Source organism: Nicotiana tabacum, chromosome 16 (genome assembly GCF_000715075.1).
Source record: "Nicotiana tabacum cultivar K326 chromosome 16, ASM71507v2, whole genome shotgun sequence".
Lineage (NCBI taxonomy): Eukaryota > Viridiplantae > Streptophyta > Magnoliopsida > Solanales > Solanaceae > Nicotiana > Nicotiana tabacum.
Window position 1 is genome coordinate 103043030 of NC_134095.1, and position 19672 is coordinate 103062701.

A 19672-nucleotide genomic window follows, 5' to 3' on the forward strand; every position below is an offset into this window, starting at 1 on the left:
GAGAATCGTTGATTTCATGTCAAAATGTCTAACTCAGTCAACACATATGAAAACAACAGTGTTGAAGACCATGGAGAGAATGGTGTGGTTGTTCCAGGTATTGGTGTACCACCACAAAACCCTGAGGACGCACCTGAGCCGATCCCCGTGGATGTGGTCTCACGTGATACTCAACACGTCGATATAAGCTCCCACAATAACAAGAGCATACGACAAAGAGACCAACAAGAGCTCAGAAAACCCCAGCTCGGATGGAATAAGAGGTTAGCCTTCATGTTATTTTTGAAATATTACAGGCACAACAGCTGGCGATTTCTCAACTACAAAGCCATAAAAAAACCAAGTACAGCAGCCCCAGAAATGGCCCCTCGAACCGAACAAGTACCTAAAAGGTCAAGCAACAACGGGTCAGCGGCCGACCAAGCTATTATAAAATTCTCAAAGACCTTACAAAGAGGATCGAGTCGGGCGAGAAGAAGATAGAAGCCAATGACAAGAAGGTAGAGACCTACAATTCTAGGGTCGATCAAATTCCGGGCGCACACCCGATCCTGAAGGGTGTAGATTCGAAAAAGTTCGTACAAAAGTTGTTCCCATAGGAAGCGGCTCCAAAACCCATTCCAAATAAGTTCAGAATGCCCGACCTTCCGAAGTACAATGGAACCTCGGACCCCAACGAGCACGTCACTGCTTACACTTGTGCAGTAAAGGGCAGCGACCTAAAGGACAACGAGATCGAATTTGTCCTACTAAAAAAGTTTGGAGAGACGCTTTCGAAAAGGGAAATGATGTGGTATCACAACCTAGCCCCAAACTCGATAGATTCATTTGCCATGCTGGCACTTCATAAAGGCATATGTTAGTGCCATCAAGGTAGCTACAAGGAAATCCGACGTCTTCAATATCAAGCAAAGGGAGAATGAGGTGCTATGAGAGTTCGTATCTCACTTTCAAATGGAACGAATGGAACTACCACTAGTCTCCAACGACTGGGCAGTGCAAGCCTTCACTCAAAGTTTTAACGAGCGAAGCTCGGTATTTTCTAAGCAGCTAAAGCAGAACTTAGTCGAATATCCCGCTGTGACTTGGTCAGACATCCATAACCGATACCAATCAAAGATCAGGGTCGAAGAAGACCAACTAGGATTCCCCTCGGGCTCGGTATATCTTAGCAGGCTTCCGGAAAAGGAGCCAAAGCCAAACAAAGAAAGATACCATCCATACACAGAAGATAGAAGAAACGCCCCGAGGCACAACATACCCCGCAATGACCGAAGGATGGATCGAGGCCAGAATCCTTGGTGACTCGTTAGCAGAGCTGGATTTGATAGGCACACAGGGCCGACAGAGGCACCCCGCTTGTCGGAATACAACTTCAATGTTGACATTTCAGACATCGTATTCACCATCAGTAAAATCAGAGACACCAGGAGGCCAAGGCCTATACAATCAGAGCCTTCACAAAGGAACCATAACTTAGTGTGTGAATTTCATGGCACACACGGCCACAGGACCGAAGATTGCCAACAACTTCGAGAAGAAGTAGCCCGACTACTCAACAAAGGTCACCTCCGATAATTCCTTAGCGACCGAGCCAAAACTTAGTTCCGGGAAAGAGAGGCGACCAATAAGAATGAAACAGATGAGCCGCAACATGTCATCCGCATGATCTTTGGAGGCATCGATGATCCACAACAACCCATGGTCAGGAGAACAAAAATATCCATCACCAGGGAAAAGCGAACTCGAGGTTACATACCCGAGAACACCCTCACATTCAGCGACAAAGACATCGAGGCTCTATCTCAGCCTCATAACAACGCATTGGTAATTTCTTTTCTTATAAATACATTTCAAATTAAGTGTGTGCTTGTGGATCCAGGTAGCTCGGCCAACATTATCAGGTCGAAGGTGGTGGAGCATCTCAGCCAGATTGTGCCCGCCTCTTGAGTCCTCAAGAGATTCAACATGGCAAGCAAAATAACGAAAGAAGAAATCACCGTCCCGGTCAACATTGCTGGCACAACCCAAAATGTCAAGTTTCATGTCACCGAAGGAGACATGAGGTATAACGCATTGCTCGGATGTTCGTGGATACAATACATGAGAGCATTACCATCCACCCTCCATCAAATGATGAAATTTCCGACAAAGGAAGGGATAAAAGCCGTCTACAGGCAACAACATGCAGCAAAATAGATGTTTACGGTGCACGATGTGGCACCGACGCCAATACCTCCACCTTCAAAGGAACTAAAGGATAAGCAAATAGTAAAATAGCAATAACAAGCTATATTCTTCTCTACACCCGACTAAACAAAGGAAAAGACCGTACCGCGTCCTCAGAACAAACGATTGAAACCTATCGAGGCCTGAAACACCGTCAGCACTAAGGTATGATCATCTCCCCTTTTTCAGTTACATTTTACACTAACCTGAGTATAGGTATCTGATCGAAATGGCTGATGCTCTTTCCAACTCGAAGGCCTTAGGTTCCAAAAGCGTACGTTGCACTCTTTTCCTTCGACCGGGTTTTTATCCCAAGAAGGGTTTTACCGGTAAGGTTTTTAACTAGACAACATCTATATACTACCTAAGGAAGGATCAAAAAGTATTCAAGGCTTCTTTTCAATCAACCTCGAATACTGGGGGGCACCCCCGGAAGGTCGCCTCCTCGGAGAAACCAAGATGCGCAAAATGGGGTCGCGATAGGAAAATAATGTACCGGGCCAAATAGTCAAACGAACCGTGTCTGTAGAGAATTACCGAGCCCTTGACAGCAAAAACGTGTATACTTGTACCAAGTAATCAAAGAATACTTTCCCCTTCATCAAAGCATTTCGCATTTCAAACAAGTTCAGTATTTTTTACAAAAATGGCTCCAGAGCCAAAAACATCCCGAACACTCGGGGACTCACGTCAAAAACTCGAAGCCGTATGACCTCCGGGTCGGAAGCTTCGAACTTGTAAGCCCTCAATGAGGCAACATAAAAAACGGCCCTAGAAGCCAAAAACGTCCCAAACACTCGGGGAATAGCGTCAAAAACTCAAGGCCACATGACCTCCGGGTCGGAAACTCCGAACTCGTAAGCCCTCAATGAGACAATACCAAGTTTACAAGTAATATCTCCAGAGCCAAGAAACTTTCGATGACTCAGGGATGCCGCCAACTGCCACCCCCATCGATCTGTCAAAAACCCGAAGCTATAAGGCCCCATGCGGGCAACCTCGAGTGCATAAGACCTTTATAAGGCAAAACCAAAATTGTAAGACCTCAAGCAAGGCATGAACCATACTTGTACCAAGTAACTAAAACTATAAGACCTCAAGTAAGGCATGTAAAAATTATAAGACCTTACAAAAAGGCATTATCCTGATCTTAAATTAAGGCTATATATCCAAACTTATAAGACCCCTAAAAAGGCATACCCTCGATATAGACGCCAAAACTACCTCACTCGAGGACTTAAAGGCTCTGGCCAAACATATTGACTACGGTCACAAGGCTGTACCAGCCAAACTAACAAGACTCGGGGATGCCCGACCGTCGCTATCAAATCACAAGCCTTCAATTACTTCGAAAGTACTTCGAAAAGAACCGGTTAAATAGGCTACCCTCTACATAGGCAAAAGAGCTTCGACCATGTTAGCTCCAAACTATAGGCTTCGAAACACTCAACCACCGAGCAAAACCTCCCGAGGTGCTCGTTCATCGCCACATAACGACTCACAATCGAGGTTTTTATCGAACCGTCGAAGAGTCAGGAAAACACAAAGTCCTTAACAAGGGACAATAAAGCCCATATAAAGGGTCGCATCGACCCAATGCGTAAGAACCACTGCCGCCAGCCCATATAAAGGGTCGTACCAACCCAATACGTAAGAGCCACTACCGCCAGCTCGTATGAGAGGTCGCACCAACCTAGCGCATAAGAGCCTAAAGGCCGGCTTCAAATTCAAAAACGTAAGTGTCAATGAGCTTGAGTCGAAACCAGACTCGGAGACTGAACCCGAAATAGTTAACTGAATATGCATAAAGCGAAAGCATAAGAGCTTAAATGTCGGCTTATACTAAAAGGTTGTACCGACCAAATGCGTAAGAGCCTACGGGCCAACCCAATAATCCCTAGGGCTATACTATAAACCTAAGGGTTCTTTTAACTCGAAGACTAGTTCATCTGGCTAATGACTGACAAACATCAAAGCAAAGGGAAGTGCATGAAAAATGAAACTGCAAGGCTTCCTTTTATACGTATATGTGAAAAAATACAAAGCTTCATTTACAATATTCTTTAAAAGCACTATACACAAAATCAGAAAAGAAAGACCTAATATGCATTCCCCTCAGAGACTATGGCTTGTCGGCCTCTTTCTTGCTATCTTCAACATCAGACAGAAGGAACTTAGCATTATATTCATCTGCCTTTGCTTGCTTTATCTCTTCCGAGAGATCGAAGCCCCTAGCATGGATCTCCTCGAGGGTTTCCTTTTGATATTTGCACCGAGCATACTCCTTGCTTCTGCTCTGACGGTCAAGAGCCCCTCTCAACTCAGCTCGAGCATCGGCAGCGTCCTTCAAATAGATGGCAACCTTCTTATCAACCTTAGTTTGGATCGTTTCGACTTCAGCCCGGGATCCACAACTTTGGCCTTCATCTTCAGAAGCACAGACTCGAGCCTTGTAATCATGTCCGCTTGGACCAAGCTATTCTCATGAGCGTTGCGAAGTTGTAATTCGAGGGAGAAAGCCTTGGCCAAAGCATCCTTCTTAACCGTAACCTGGTCATCCACCGAGCCTTTAGCTCATCACACTCACACTTGGCTTGACCAATTTCGCTCCAAAGGCATTTCAGGTCCTCCATCTTTTTCTGCAACTGAAGTAAACAAAACATTAGCTTCAGAAGATAGAAGAAGAAACACGCACTCCCTTGGAGAAAAAATTAACCGCCCCTCGAGGTATCTTTCGTAATTCAGACTTCGACTCTCCTCATACTGCAAGTATGCCAACTCGTCTTCCCTTTCATCGCAAAGAAGCCTGAGGTATTTCTCCCCATCCACGGCTTTTCACAGCCTGGCCTCACGACAAAAAGCAACTCAGACTTGATCTTGTTAAAATCGTATGAAGGAGAAACTCGATAAGAGAGTAAAAATTGCAAAACCTATAAAACCAATACGATCAGCCAAAGCTCACCACAGAGTAGAGCCGCTGAGCTTCATCAAAAGTCGAGCGCACATCTACTAGTCTGGCTCCATCAGCCCCAGTAGTACCGCTCCTATTTGGGATACGGTCGCTCGATATATGTAGCCTCTGGCTTCGAACATCCCTCGAAGTACCTTTGACGAGAGAAAAAGTCAGCAATAGAGAACCCTCGTTCCCCGAGGTACTTTCGACCAGAAAAGATTATGGAAGAGGAGGACAGACCATTTTTTTAAAGCCAGAGATCTCGGGCATCGCAGGCTCAGCTAATACATCCTCTCTGAGCCTCCGGGCTGAACTCGTCTTGCTATAAGCACCATCGCACTACAAAGGCCTTTTTTGCTTATTATTATTATTCCTCACCCCCGAAGTTGACGATCCTTCTCTCTCTGAGAGGGCACAATCTCGCCTCAAATAACTTCCCAATGCCTACGATGACGGATTTAGTACGCATAAAAAGAAAGTGCCTTTCAAAAAAGGAGCAAATCACATAGCACGTACCATGGTGTTTTGCCACCCATCTACCCCTAGACAAGTCTCGCCACTTACGTTCATCATAAGTCGAGTGGCTCGCCAACTTCCAAGCCCAACCCGTTAGGTCGGGGACCTCGTATGGCATCCATGGAATTGCTGCAGAAAGGGAAAGAAAGGCGTATTTACGAATCCCGCCTCCGCCATAAACAAAACAACGAAGGCACAAGTGTACCACTTACGTGTAAAATTCCATTCCTTAGGAAACGGCAGAAACTCCATGGGGATAATGTCAGCAGTTCGAACTCGGACGAATCAGCTCATCCATCCCCGATCCTCATCTTCCTCATCATCGACAATAAAGGGCCTGATTGATCGGCATCGTAGGGTTAGCAGGCCTCGGTGGTGAAAAGGCTGGTACAGCCTAATGAAATGGCTAAGGGTGAACTCAAGCCCTGCTTCCTCCGCAATGAATCTCATCATCAATACTATCCTCCAAAATGACGGATGAACTTGTGCCAAGGTAGCCCAATACTTTCGACAGAATTCGAGCACAACCCTATTAAGGGGACCCAGCATAAAGGGGTACGTGTATATATTCAAAAAAGCCCTCGACATGATCCATGATGCTCTCTTCCGGGGAAGGTACCTGCAGTACTACCTTTTCCCCCCCATCCACAATCTTTCCTCACTGACTCAAGGTGCCCGTCTCCTATTAAAGAAATAAACTTCGAGGCATACTCCCAATGACCATGAACATTGGGAGGTCTTTCTGACGAAAAGTCCTCCCTCGAAACAAAATGTCCCGAGGTTGGCTCGCCTGGCACTAGTGGCGCACTACCAACCAGACGGGAGCTAGAGGTGGGAATTCTTTCTCCTTGCTGAACAGATCCCGGCGTGACATCCATAACTGTGGTAAAATCAGAGAATCAGAGCGGGAATTTGAGCGAGGGCTTCAAAGTTAAAATGGTGAAGGACCTAATACGGGAAAGAAGAACTCTATGAAGGAGGATAGCTACTCAGAATAGCAAAATCCTTAAAGGAGGGAAGACAAAGCTATATATGGAGAAAGCGGTGACTGTTCGCCTGCCTTAATGGCTAATTAAAAATACTGACTGAGTCATTATCACTTTGGGAAGATGTACCGGTGGGATCGCCTTGGTCGTTTCATAACCATGTCATACAATTAACACTGTCGTATGATGTTTTGGGGATCAAAGACCCCCGCATTAACCTAGCCTCGAGATGGTACCTGATCTTGAGGGTTTCTTCTTCCATGACTAAAGGCTCTAAGGAGCCATTGATATCATTGCAAGCCTCAAGATGGTACCCTATCTCGAGGACCTCTATCAAAAAGAAGATAGGCTCTAAGGAGCCATTTATATCGCTATGAGCCTCAAGATGGTGCCCGAACTCGAGGATCTCTGTCAAAACGAAAGATAAGCTCTAAAGAGCTACTCATATAGGCCTGACCTCAAGGTGGTCCCTACCTCAAGGATTTCTGCTATTGCGAATGCGGGTCATTCACCCGATTCTCTGGCCCTCGAGCTACCTGAGCTCGAGCCAATTTTCACTCGAAAATTGCTAATAAAGCCTTAGGGCTATTGTTTGCCTTCGGATAAAGTTAAACATCCCCTCGATTACTTTAATCCAAGGGCTATCTGAGTCCAGGCGTACCCTCATCGGGGGTCTATCTATAGCTCCTTAAGGCTATCTTTACTCTAAGTTCAAAATAAGTTTTCAGGTCTCTCGAGATTGAGCGAACTCTCACTCGGGGACTGTCTTCGAAAGCCCAAGGGCTATTTTTATTCTTAGAGGCTCAAGCAAATTATCCCTCGAGGATTATCGACAGTTTCTAAAAGGCTAAGCTCCGTTCTAAAAATTCAAAGCCCTATTCTCACTCAATCCAAATTCGGGGGTCCCGGCGGCCTAAGTTTGCATCGATACAATGTGGGCTCAGTCCAAGGAGTGGTAAAGGGTCCTAGGGAATATCATAATAATCAATTAGCAATCGAGCGAGTACCTACGCCCAGGCTCGATATTCGGACCAATCGGTGGAGTCATGTGCTCAGATTCTTCACAAACGCAAAAAAAAGGGAAATTCAGCATAAATCAGAGACAAATTGAAGAAGCATTTTGTAGTAATAAACGATGATTACAAAAGCCTATGGAGGGTCCTTACACATGATTACAAAAGCCCACAAAGGGTCGTTACACAAAAACAAAGAAGCAAAAAATAAATATATATATAACATCTAAAAGTCTAGTCTGCTCTCGGGGGTACACCCTCGGGGGAAATGTCTTTGACTACTATTTCCTCGGGAGCCTCATCTTGGTCTTTCAAATGGCATATTCAAGAATGAAGAAGAAGCAGAAAATGATGAAAAAGAAGCAGAAAAAGATGAAAAGATGAAGAAGTGGCTGGGTGAAAAATTTGGCGAGTATGGGTCTCTCCAACACTACTATTGGAGAGCCACTTCTTAAGACATCGCACCGGTGTGGCATGTAACAGTTAGTATATGGCACCCCTCACTCCATGGAAAGCAAAAGGAGTGAAGCGCCATACTAGGTGGAAGTTAAGAGAGATGAGTAGCAGTTTACGGTCTGCATATCCTCTAATACGAAGATAATTTGAGATTCCTCTCTCATTATTTCGGGCTAACAACAACAACAACAACAACAACAACAACAAAAAACCAATGCAATCCCACTTAGTAGGGGAAAGCTCTGATGAAAAGCCATAACGTAACTGGCGAAGGCATTGCCGTGTGATCTTTCGACCACAGGCTTTAAACATGTGAGGTAGAGTCGGATAAGGATGAAGAGAAGAAAGGAGTTGAAGGCTATTGAAGCATGATCAAATGAAGTTTAATTCAAGAAAGCTTCTATTTATAGGAAGGAGACAGCATAATCGACGGCTTAATCAATGCCTTTGGGAAACGTAGCGACAGTCGCAATCAATGCTTTTTTGGGAGACAGATCAGTGGCGATATTATCGCTTTGAGAGAATAAACCGGTGCTACATTGAATGCTTCTGGAAAGATATATCGGTGGGACGTCTCAGTTATCACAAAAGCTGACGTCATAAGCATGACATCATCACAAGAGGCTCGAGAAGATCGGTATCAAAATCGTTTCTTATCATTTTATTCTAAGAAATGCGGGGACTATCTGTATACGGTAAAAAACAGTGGTCTAATTGTATGATCATTAAGGCACCTCATAGATACTGCCCCCAGAAGGCTCGAAGCTTAGATCGGGGTTTCGACCCCATCCTGAATGATCGACCTCGAGGCAGTGTAAATGATGATCAACCTCGAGGCAGTGTAAATCAGCGACTACAATGGATCGATGTGAGGTTCCCAAGGCATGTGACTAGAGCTGACAAAGTCTATTAGGCTAGTTCAAACCCGTATCATGGCATTAAATTGTTGTACCAGCCCCATATCTTTGTATTAAAGGCATTTGCACTATGTTGGAATTCCCCCTTATATATAAAGGGGATCCTTATCATTTTGTAAGGGGGATCTGGGACACAATATTGAATATACAAGAACACTCTCTCTTCTCTCTAACTTGAACATATTCTCTTGGTTTCATTACTTACATTTAGTTGCTTATATTCATTGCGTTCTATTTATCGTTCTTCATTTATTGCTCATTATTAGCCATAAAGAGCCGCCATCAAATTTATCATAATTGTTAATCCTCCATTGACTGCCCCTAGCCGGGCACCCAACTCAATCTCGAGGCCCCGTATACGCAAGCTCGAGGCCCCGATTTCCAGCCATTCGGTTTGATTATTACACTATCTACAGGCTATTATCTTGTTTTCTAATCTTTTCCTTAGCATCTATTGTCTAACAACTAGCATAAAAATATATCACATATTTTTAGAACCACAAAATTAAATCTAATTGTAATTATCATTTTCAAGGTAAACAGCCGAGCTGCTCCACGACCCTTGATCGAATAATATTTGTCAAACTACCTGGATCAACCAACACACGTTTAACATGAATTTTATTCATAAGGACAGATATTACCAGTGCATCGTTGTGAGGCCGTTCAATCCCTTCTGCATCCTCATCGTTGAAAGATAAGGTATCTTCTGGTAAGTAGTCCCGGGTATGCTTCTCCAATGTGATTGTGACTTTGGTGCGTTTAAATGTCGGACCCTGAGGGGTATCGACCCCACCGACGATCATATGAATCAAGTGATATGGCTCCTCCTGTTCGTTTTTCCTGTTTGCATCCCTGTCTTTGAAGTGATTTTTTGCTCGATCACTCAAGAACTCTCGAAGGTGACTGTCGTTGAATAAGCGAGCTACCTCCTCCGTTAACTATCTATAGTCTTTGGTTTTGTGACCATGGGTTCCATGGTACTTGCACTTTTGATTTGGATTCCTTTACGCTAGATCAATCTGTTGGGGTCGGGGCCACCTAGTATCTTTGATTCGTCCAATGGCTGACACAATACCTGAAGCATCGACACTGAAGTTGTACTTTGATAACCGTAGCGTTTCCTTAGGCTCGACATGTTTATGAAGCCACTCTTACTCATGATCCCTCGGGAATTTTGACCTCGATCATTCCTTCGATCATTTCGAACGAGATTACGTCCTGGTCTGTTATTTCGACGATCTGCACTATATGGTTGCTACCGATCTCTGTTCAATCGGGGCTCTCTATCAATGTCTCTTCGAATCCTACCTTCGGATCTATTTGGGTAAACGAAACCGGACGGGGCTCCCAACTGATCGTCCTCGACTCTGATTTTTGACTAGTAACGATTATGCACATTGCCCCAGTCACCGCTAGATATTCAATCAAATTCTGCTTCATTTGACGTGATGCTACCAAACTTCGCTCGTTCAAAGCCTGAGTAAAGTCTTGGACAGCCAATCATCGGTAACCGGGGGTGGGTCCATGCATTCCATATGAAATCGAGATACAAATTCCCTTAGCATTACATTGTCATTTTGTCTCACTTTAAAGAGGTCTGACTTCCTGGTCATGACCTTTATTGCTCCGGCATGTGCCTTTACGAACCAATCGGCGAGCATGGCAAAAGAATCGATGGAATTAGGCGGAAAATTGTGGTACCATATCATTTCCCCCTTGGATAAAGTTTCTCCAAAAATTTTCAGCAAAACGAATTCAATCTCATCATCTTCTAAGTCATTTCTCTTTATTCCGCATGTGTACGAAGTGATATGTTCATTAGGATTGGTGGTCCCATTGTACTTGGGGATGTACGGCATGCGGAACTTCTTAGGAATGGGCTCCGGAGCCGCACTTTGAGGAAAAGGCTTTTGCATGAACTTCTTCGAATCCAAACCCTTTAGGATCGGGGGTGCCTCCAATATTTGGTCAACTCATGAGTTGTACGTTTCTATCTTTTTGTCATTAGCCTCGATTTTCTTTTCACTTGATTCTATCCATTTCGTGAGCTCCTCAAGCATCTTCATAACAGCGGGATCAGTCTCCGATCCATTATCGTTCAATTTCTCCTATACAGGTTCGACCATATGAACAACTTCCTTCGATGTATCGAGTTCGATTCTGCTTGGTGCTTGAATCTGGAGTTGCGCTATTGTACCCTGCTGAGTTTATAACATTTCAAATATAATTTGAAGGCTAATCCTGCTTTCTTCACCGCTCTGTGCATTCTGATCGGCTGCCCCGGCGTCTCTACGGATGCTATTTTCAGGGTTGGCGCCTAAATTTCCATGAATCGCAACACGAGAATTGATATCGATTGGATTTACGGCATGTGGTCCATCGGGATTGATTGGAGGTTCTCCATTTTTGGGGTGACTATGTGCTCGTTCTCGCCATGAAGACTAAGGCTGGTGTCTGTGTGAGTAGGCACTGCTTGAGAGTTTGACATGTTGATTCCTGAAATCAAAGACACTTTCAAGAACAAGTGTACAAGTAGTGTGTATTATGAATATTAGTACTAAGCAATCACTATTATCCTTAGCCCCACGGTGGACGCCAAACTGTTTACCCTAAAATTCAAGTAACAATTAAACTTGTAATGTGGTTTTAAGGATACATGATTTCACTTAATACCAATTGATTAACTTAGAGATAAATGATGGGAATTGACAAGAATGTAAAACAAATCAATGCTTGGACAATACCTTCGGGTTGACGAACCCTCGAGAGTAATGAAGTAAGAACAGTTAAAGAGTAGTGAGTTGATGAAAACTAGAGAAATATTATATTGCCTTGATCTATATGAATGTAAGGTGTGTACAAATGATGGGGACCCCCTTTTATATACCAAAGGAATCCTAATTATAGTACAATTCTAACTATGGAAGTAAATCACATGATTGGTACAAATAACCGCCCTTGATTTGGTCTGCTCCGAGATTTCCGCCGTGATCCTCGACCGGTTACGGATATCTCGTCTTTTCGTTATTGTATTTCACCCGAAGTCGGTTATACTTTGTCTCGATTACTGCCGGCCTCGGTCTCGACGGACACTTCGATCTTTGGACTTGATGCCTCGTCTTCGAGCTGGGGCCTGATTTATTATGAGGTTATCCCGGCGCAACTCCTTTGTCTCGATCAAATAGCAAAATCGGGTCCGTATACAAAATGATTTTTGAGATGGGCAACGGAGAAAAAAATAAGCCAAAAGCACATGTTGTCAGAAATATTATGCATCATCTCAATGTTATCATTAACGATCGTAATTTACCAAAGACAGCTTTAGAGTAATTGGTTGGTCGTGTTGTACTAGCAAAAAAGTAGAAGGAATAGACAAATAAACTACTCCGACAAAATGAAGAGCATTTTGGCCAAGAAAATAAATCTTGGTAACAGTTATTTTGTTTATGTACATCCAAATATATTTGTTAACACAATAATTTTTCTCACATTTGAAGAAAAATTATCTAATAACCCGATTGAAATACTTGTAAAAATTAAAAAAAAAAAAAAAAACGAAATAAGATAGGAACGAACACACAAGACAACCATAAGGTTTTCTAATCCAAACGACAATGGACGTAAAAACAAATCCATTGCTACCGCTATTAATAACCAAAAACGATAACGACACTTTGAGAAAGATATACTAGCTAACTGTCAAAAGGTAAAATGATCAAGAATGTACCATTTTATGGACTACAAAAGAATAAAGAAGAACAAGTAGAGAAATCCTCAAATCTCCCTACACATTTTTTTGGCCCACTCACAAGTGTATTTTGATCACGAAAAGTCATATTAACATCGCAAAAATACTTCAATCCTCCCAAATTGAACCCATTATGTCCAACTCCTCCACGATAAAATATGTCAAATCTAATCTTGAACATCTCTGATTGATGCAATTTCTGGCTGCTAACGAGTGCTCGCGGCACGTATATGTCTGTCTCCATTTTCGCAGGGGCTGCTGACACGTTCAACAACGTCGTTTCGCTAACTGCTTGGTAAAATTCTCTCGTAGGTAATGTCCATAGAACTTTCTCGTCGAAAAAGACCCATATCATGCCCCTATCATAGAAATATTCAACATCTCTCTTGTTTGTCACGTTAAATGTTACATTGCATCCAGCAGTTATTGTGGATTTGGATGAGGTTTGTAAGTTGTATATGATCATGGAATCAAAATCAATACCATGTTTTTCTATGATTTGATTGTTCATGTAATTAGCTGACCTTGTCATACCAAAACCAATGATTGCGAAAATTCCAAACAAAAGAATGATCATTACCCCGAAACCAAAGAACAAAGATCCAATTTTTTGAGCAGCATTAAGGTTCTCTAATTCTCTGTCGAAATCTGAAGAGTTTCTTGATTCTGAAGGGGGTGAAGTTTGGATTGAGGTTGGCAGCATTTCGTAGGATGGGTTTGAAGAAACTCTAAAAGCTTCCATTCTGAATTTTAAATTTCAGAATGAAAGCTTCACCCTAAGAAGCAAGGAAGAACAATTGGGAGGGGACATGAGTTTTATTTGGATTTGTAGAAGAGGTTGGCTGATGGTCATTCGCAATTGTTGGAAATATTTAAAGGGAATGTGTTGTGTAACAAGATTGATGACTCTGAAGAGAGGAGATCTAAATTAATTATGTACACAATAGTATAGTGAATTTTATATTACTGGTGTCTTGATATGCTCGCTGTGTATGTAATACTTATTAGTGAGTATAATATTTTACAAAATCATATAAATATTACTAAAATTGTGTTTGAGTTAACAAAAAGATAACAAACTCAATAAAAGAAAGAAATCGTACCCACTAAAATTCTAAGGTGTGATATCATACTTGTTTTAAGGCGTACACAGTCTCACCCTCTCGTTAAGGCATTCTTTATTATGTCTAGACCTAGTAAGCTTTGCGTGCTTTTGGTGGTGCCTTTCGGTCAATCCTTTAAGTTTCAACCTTTGCGACATGTATGATGTAAAATTGGTTTATATTAAATAATCGAATAGTAGTCTGATATGTGGAACCAAGACAACTAGAAAGTAAATCAAGAAACAATTCGGACTGGGAACAACAACTGCTTGGCATTGGATAGACCGCGAAGGGAGCATAATCAACGTGAGCAGATCTAATAATTGTCATCAGATAGCATTCAATGAAGAATATTCACTGGAATTAAATGGGCAGCCGTTGCAGAGAATATTTTGGCATTCATGGCCTGCCGTTACACCTTCATCAATGGCCCCCTTTATTGTCATTTAAGAAGGGCTTGATCCTAGGATCTTGTTTCCTTTGGTATAGCTATAAATATTAGATTGAACAGCCATTGTAACACACGGATTTTTTGGCAAAGCTTATGATATATTTCATTCTCAAGCTTAATCAGATAACTTGATACGCTATTTTACATTGGTCTTATTTCTGTCATGACATTCCTTTCGGAGCCAAGTTTATCATTTCCTTCGATTTTAACCACTAAGTCTTATTTTTAATCTTGTTTATTTGTCATTTTTGGATCAAATCAGTTCGCTTGTCTATAAACCACGTAACAAATTCAACTGTACTATTTTACGGGTAAACAGCTTTGCGCCCATCGTGGAGCTTAGACCATTGCGTAATTGAGTTGATTCTTGCATTTATTACTAACTTGTTTGATTGTTTTTCCTTAGCAAAAAATCGAAAATGGCAGCTAACGATGTCAAAATCGCACACAACGTTGAGGAGCATGAAAATTTGTAGCAACCCGTAGGAGGATGCCATTTATAAACACTAATGTAATACTTATAAATTAAACATTCTTTTAACCAAAAAAAAAGAGAAAAAAAGAAGAAGAAAATATTCCCATGAATAAACTTCAACGTACGACATCTCAACTTAGAAAAATCTCATTAAAATCTCTTTAAAATTTCAAGACACAAATATAAAAAAAGGATAAGAAAATAGCAATATCTATTTAAGTTAAATCAATGCTTTAAATTTACCAAATACTTAGTAGAAGAAAATCTTTTCTCATACACCATTCAAGACTCAAACTAAGCATAAAATCCAACTCTCAATCAAATCCAAGCTAGTTAAATCTTTGAAAAAAAATCTCCCAAGTTCAATTCAAGTACTAAATTTAATAAATTATAAGGCTTGGGCATAAACATCTCCAAAAAGGTCAAATATTCACCAAGATTAAGTTACCAAGATAATAGTGTCATGATCCTATAATCATTCAAGAGTGCATATCTAAGTGTATTATATGGATCATATACAAGTCATCAAAAGTCTACAAAAAGAATACATATGCTTATGCAAGTGTAATCTTCAAATGATATCCTCAAGCATCTCCCGGCACATCACCTACGATAGGAGCAAACTATCGCTAAGCATAAAACTTAGTGTCACATAAACTTATTAACATTTCATAATAAAAGAAAGGTAAACTATGTAATGAATACAAGGAATAAATTCTAGATATGAGCTTATTAAAATCAACATCAAGTACTTTATGAAGGTACAATCCTCTCAAGAGGGCTAAATATCAAATCATAAAATGGTGTAAGATACCATTATTCAAAATCTCAAATGTCAAGAAGATTTTCAACTAAAATTCAAGAAAGTCCACCGATTAGTTGATTCGCCTAACACATGCATCATGCAATTACATCAAAGCACAATAAAGTAACAGGAAGGACCAGAGTCCTAGATCAAGTAGGATCGTCACAATTATCAAGAGAATCAAGAGCCATATTGAAAGTAGCTTTCCCATCCACTCAAAATAAACAAAGTCAATGAATAAAATGGAATGTGAATCAAAAGTGAAGATGGGTCAAGATCCAAACAAAAGGCATGCCAATATAAGTGACAAAGTCACTACCATAAGAGGAACAAAATCCCAACAAGAATGCAATAATGCTCAAGCAATCCGTATATGTGGGCGAATTAAAATGTCTTTCAAAAATACTTCAGATGACACCCATATATTTTTTAAAATATTCATAATTCAATTCCAAAATTATACCACTAATAAATCAACTAATAATTGAAGGTTGAATTGTGTTCCCGAAACTAATGAAATTGTGCAAAATTACAGGAATGCTGCAAGTTGGGCTCCCGAGATGAAATTTGACTCAAAGAGGAGTAGTTTAAGCAAAGGGCAACAAATGGCACATAAGCACATATTGTGCAGTCCGCAAAAGAAATTGTGGACCACAGAATTCCACATGCGGCCGAGAACAAAGAAGGAAAACTACGTAGACATTTGTGCAAATTGCGGACCGCACATGAATTGTGCAGCCGCAAAACGGGCCTAAGAATTGAACATTTAAAAGTGCAAAAAGATCAAGTCCAGGAGTCTCTGTGAATTTCAAACCGCACAAGAATTGTGCTGCCGCAGAAGAAGTTCCTTGAGACTGCATACCAAATTGTGCGGACCGTAGAAGATTACCTCGCAGCCGCAGTTCAGACATGTGCGGCCGTAGAACTCCACTTCCTGCTAAGATGAAGAAATCTGCGGACCGCACATGGAATTATGAGTAGCTAGATTTTTACTAGGGTTGTGACCCAACCCTGGTGTGTGAACTTTATGGGTATCTAACTTAGTGCTTGTTTATGATTGGATGTTTACTATTTATCTTAATTAATGCTTTAATTGAGGAATTAATGGTTCCAAACATTAGTTCATACCTATTTGACTTAGTCTCCACTTGAGAAAGAGAGACCTAGCCTAGGATAACTTAGCTAACAAGGAATTGGGTCAATTGAGAGATTGATTAACCCAATGAAAGGGTTCAACCTAGAGATAATAATAACCCAACTTGAACTTTTATTAATTGTTTTGTATGATACCTATTTGGTCTTGATAAAGCCAAATTGCGCAAAACCACTCTCTGACCGAGAGGTATTGAGTGGGTAAACACATAGGTCATGGTAACAGCCCTATGCTTTAAATTTGGAAAACCCTCAAAAACAATCATCTCTAGTCATCTTTCTTTATTTTGCAATCTTTAGAGTAAAATTAAAGATAGAAAATAAATGTTTGTGTAGAAGTGCAATCTGGATACTTCGCTTGCTAACTCCGAATATATAATCCTAACTCACATCTTAGCTCCCTGCGGATTCGACCCCGACTCTTTTTTGGGTTTTATTATTGCATACGATTGTTACATATCTCTATTGACGTGTGCATTTGGACATGATCAATTTTTGGCATCGTTGTCAGGAAGTTAAAAACAGTGTTAGCTATTTATTTGAGCATGTTTTTGGAATATCTTCCTTTCCTTCTGTGTTACTAACTTGTTTGAGAAATTATAGGTACAACCATGGCAAACAATAAGCTCGGAAATATTGCTTTAGGGGATGTGGACGTCGAGGATGAGCAAGTTGATGTGGTTCCTCTTGAACCTCAAGCCAATATAAGAGGCTGAGCACCTCATGACAATGTCCCCACTCCACCCCTACCTCCACCATGAGCGGCTCCACACTGGGTGTTACCCAACGAAGGATGTGAAAGTGTAATAGTCCATCCCCGTATTAGTGCGGGCAACTTCCAAATCACCAATGAGATGCTCACTTTGCTACAGCAACGGGGTTTCTTCACCGGTGCTCCAAGTCAAAATGCATACAAACACTTGAAGAGATTTGTGGACACTTATTGGTGGAGCAAACAAACAAATGTCTCCGAGGATGCATTGAGGCTAATGGCTAAGTTCATTCCATTCACACTTGGGATGAGTTGGCGAAAAAGTTTATTTCTAAGTTCTTCTCTCCGGGGCACATGGCTACACTTCGGGATGAGACTTTGGCATTCAAGAAAGAGAAAAATGAACCACTACACGAGATATGGGAACGATATAGAAAAATGATTAAGGAATGTCCCAACAATGATATGACGGAGAATATGATTCAACAAACTTTCTATCGTGGGATCAACACAACCAACCAATGTGTAGTGAATCAACTTGCGGGTGGGAATTTCATGACTACACCTTATGTGGAGTCGTGTGAGATTTTAGATGAAGAAAATCCCGGTCTAATGTTCCACAAGGTGATCCCAACGTGATCCACCTTCAAAAAGAGTTGCATGACCATGGACAAGCCATTTCCGAATTGACTACCACTATGAATCAATTAGCCAAGGCTCAACTTCAATAAGTGCAAAATCCTAAGCAAGTTAATGTCATGGAGGGATTTAACATGATGGTGAATAAAAGAAGGACCAAGGGACCGCAAGTGCAACATCGAGTGGAGAATTATGTGCAAGAAAATAGTGTGTTTGATCAAGATGATTCTTCAAATGAACAAGAAGAGGAGGTGCAATATTTTAACAACTTTCAAAGGTAACGAAACAATTTCCATGTCCCAAATTAACAATAATGGCGACCTTAAAAAAATTAAGGCAATTGGAATTCTAACAACCAAGGTAATTAGAGTGGTGGAAACAATCAAGGGAATTGGCATAACAATAACAATCAAGGAAATTGGAGTGGCAATAATCCAGGAATTTGAGGAAGGGGGGGGGGTAATAATCAAGGCAGATGGAACAATAATCAAGGCAATCGGGGGTCGGGTTTTCAAAGGCCCCGGTATCAACAACCGAGAAACCTGCCTCTTTATCCCTCCCATGTCCCAAGTTCTTCAAACAATGAGATGGGGTATATTGAGAAAATATTCAAGCAAATGATGGAAAAGAATGCTGATTCGGATGCTCAACTTGCCTCACACAACACATCGATCTACAACTTAGAAGTTTAAATGGGTCAAATTTCTCAAGCTCTAAATTCTCTTCCTAAGGGGGCACTACCAAGTGAAACGATGGTAAACCCAAATGGTAGGAACAACACGGGGCATGCCATGGCCGTTACTACAAGAAGGGGAAGAGGTGGGAATGCACCTACCTCGACTCAAAAGCAACTTGTGGATGATGAGCAATTGGTACAAGAAGAAGAGGTCCCAAACAATGTGATACAATCAAATGATGAAGTTCAAAGTGATATTGATGATAGTGTGGAAGAGAGTCAAGAGGAGGTGAACCCGTCTAGGAATCATATTATTGACATACCGGAGCTGGTAATGCAAAAGGCTAAAGAACCATTGCCTAAGCCTCCACCTTCATACTCTTAAAGACTTGCCAAGAAAAATGGTGAAAACCAATTCAAGAAGTTTATTCAAATGATGAAAAGTCTCGCAATCAATGTGCCATTGGTTGAAATTTTAGAACAAATGCCCGGTTATGCAAAGTTTATGAAGGATCTTATGACAAAGAAGCGGTCAATGAATTTGAAACTATCAAAGCCACTCATCAAGTGAGTGCAATTGTACATTCAATGGCTCACAAGTTGGAGGATCTCGGTGCTTTCATGATTTCTTGTATAATTGGAAGTGCCGAGTTTGCTAAAGCTCTTTGTGATCTTGGGGCAAGTATCAATTTGATGTCCTATTTGGTTTTCAAGACCTTGGGAATTGGGAAACTAAGACCCACCTCTATGAGATTGGAAATGGCCGATCGTACTATGAAGAGACCTTTGGGAGTGATTGAAGATGTCTTGGTTCTTGTTGATAAATTCATTTTTCCGA